We start from the raw sequence: 2,512 nt of genomic DNA on the forward strand, positions 1-2,512 counted from the left end.
TAAATTAAGCTACTTAAATCTACATTTCTTTACAATTTTTATGGCAAGAACATTTAAAAATCTCTTAGCAGTTTTCAAGTACAGAATATGTTGTTGATGGGGCTAGAAAGATGACTCAGCAGTTAGGAGCACTGACTGCTCTTGCAGAGGACCTGGATTCAATTTCTAGCACCCACATGGTGACTAAAAACTGTGTTTCCAATTCCAGGGAATCTGTCACCCTCTTCTGACCTCCATGGGCATTGCATGAGACAGGTGTGTCTACCTACATGCAGGCATTACACTCAGACACATAAAATACAAATAATAATTTATTTTTAAAAGAATATATGTTGTTATTGTTAATTATGTACATGAACTTACCTCTCTGTCTGACTGAAATTTTGTGCCCTTTACCAATATCTCCCCCAGTAGAAGCTGGCAGCCCCAGCACTCGGTAACCTCAGTGTTCTTTCTGCTTCCATGAATAGGAACATTTTAACAAGATCAATTTATCTAATATGTGAATGTGATACATCTTTCCATTTATGTGTTTTCATCACTTTCTCTTATCCATGTTTTGCCCAGGGCTTCTCACATGTCAGGTGAGAACTCTTCATTGAGCTGTTTCCTTGACTCTTTTTTTGTGTTCTAATTTATTTATTTATTTATTTATTTTGATTTTTTGAGAGTGTCTCCCTGTAGCTCCAGCTGGCCTGGAAATCCCTGTGTAGACCAGGCTGGCCTGGCTATCACAAAGCTCCATCTGCCTCCAGAATGTTGGGGTTAAAGGTGTGAGCCAATTTGTCTGGAGTTTTTTTGTTTTTGTTTTTTTTTGAGACAGAGTCTTGCTAAGTTGATCGAGCCAACCTTGCCCTTGCTCTGTAGCCCAAGAAGGCCTTGATATTGTGATCTCCTTCCCCTAGCTTCCCAAGTAGCTAGACTGTAAGCCTAAACCACCAGACTTGGCCCTAAGTTGTTTGGTTTGGCTTGGTTGGTATTACAAATGGTATTATTTTATATTTCTGATTATATTAAATACATAGAAACACTGCTACTTTAGTCTTGATTTTTTGTTCTGAAACTGCTAAATTCATTTATCAGACCCAACAGGGTTTTAGGTGGAGACATTTTGCTTTGGTTTGGTTGGTTTCATTTGGTTTGGTTTGGTGTTTTTGAGGCAGAATCTCGATGTGTAGTCCAGGCTGGCCTCAAACTTGAACTCCTCCTTCCTCACCTTTCCAAGTGCTGGATTATAAGCATGTACCACCATATCAGCCTTTTGATAGAGTCGATTTAGTGTTTTCTGTATGTATAAAATCATTATTTGCAAAAGGGCAGCTTAGCTTCTTTCCAACTTTGATTCACTTTAATTCTACTTGTGTTGAGCAGAGGCTTCTAGTATGAGCATCTCTGTCTTGTTCTTTCACCAGTGTGATTTCCTCTGCTAGCATGGGTTTGTCATGGCTAGACTTTATTGTTACATATATCCCTTTATACCTAATTTGCTAAGAGCTTTATTTTAATTTATGTGTATGTGTGTTTTGCTTGCATGTTAAGAGTACTATGTGCATGCAGTGGATCTACAGCTGGTTGTTAGCTGACATGTCGGTGCTGGGAATCAAACCTGAATCCGCTGCAAGAGCAGCCAGTGCTCTTAACTACTGAGCCATCGCTCCAGCACAAGTTTTTTCTTTTTTAATCATAAAAGGATGTTGAATTTTGTCAAATAGACTTTTCTGCAGATGATCTATTGAAATGATCATATGATTTTGTCCTTCATTTTCTGAATGAGTTATATCACATTGATAGAATTGTAGAACTGCATATGTCAAACAGTTCTTATATCTGTAGACTAAATCTCAGTTGATCTTGGTGAGTGATCTTTCAAATGTGCTCATGAGTTTGTTTTCCTAACATTTTGTTAGGGATCTTTACACCTGTGTTCATCAGGAGTATTGGCCTGTATTTTTCTTTTCTTGTAGTGTTCTTGGAGTAATGCAGGCTTCATTGAGTTTGGAAGTATTCTCTTTTCAGTTTTATGCAAGAGTTTGAGGAAAATTTGTATCATTTCTTCTTTAAATATTGAGCAGAATTCAGCAGTAAAGCCATTGGGCCCTGGGCCTTCTTCCTTTGTTAGGAAGTTTTCATTACTGATTCAGTGTTACTTGCTATTTAGGTATTCAGATTTTCTATATCTTGGTAGGTCACAAGCGTCTAGGAATTTATCCATTTCCTTCAGGTCATCCAGTTCATTGGCATGTACTTACTCATGGTAGTCTTTTTTGATTTTATATTTCTGTGATATTAATTTTTTTTGTTTTTGGTCTTTCTGAGACAGGGTCTCTCTGTAGCCACAGCTGGCCTAAGTAGACCAGGCTGGCCTTGAACTTGCAGAGATCTGCCCGCCTCTGCCTCCCAAGTGCTAGGATTAAAGGTGTGCGCTGCCACACCTAGCTGTAATACTAGGTTTAATATCTCGTCTTTTGTGACTTATTTGAGCCTCCTTTCTTTTTTTCTTCATAGCCTGACT

The sequence above is a fragment of the Nannospalax galili genome, unplaced genomic scaffold (assembly GCF_000622305.1).
Source record: "Nannospalax galili isolate Female #2095 unplaced genomic scaffold, S.galili_v1.0 scaffold674, whole genome shotgun sequence".
NCBI classification, from domain to species: domain Eukaryota; kingdom Metazoa; phylum Chordata; class Mammalia; order Rodentia; family Spalacidae; genus Nannospalax; species Nannospalax galili.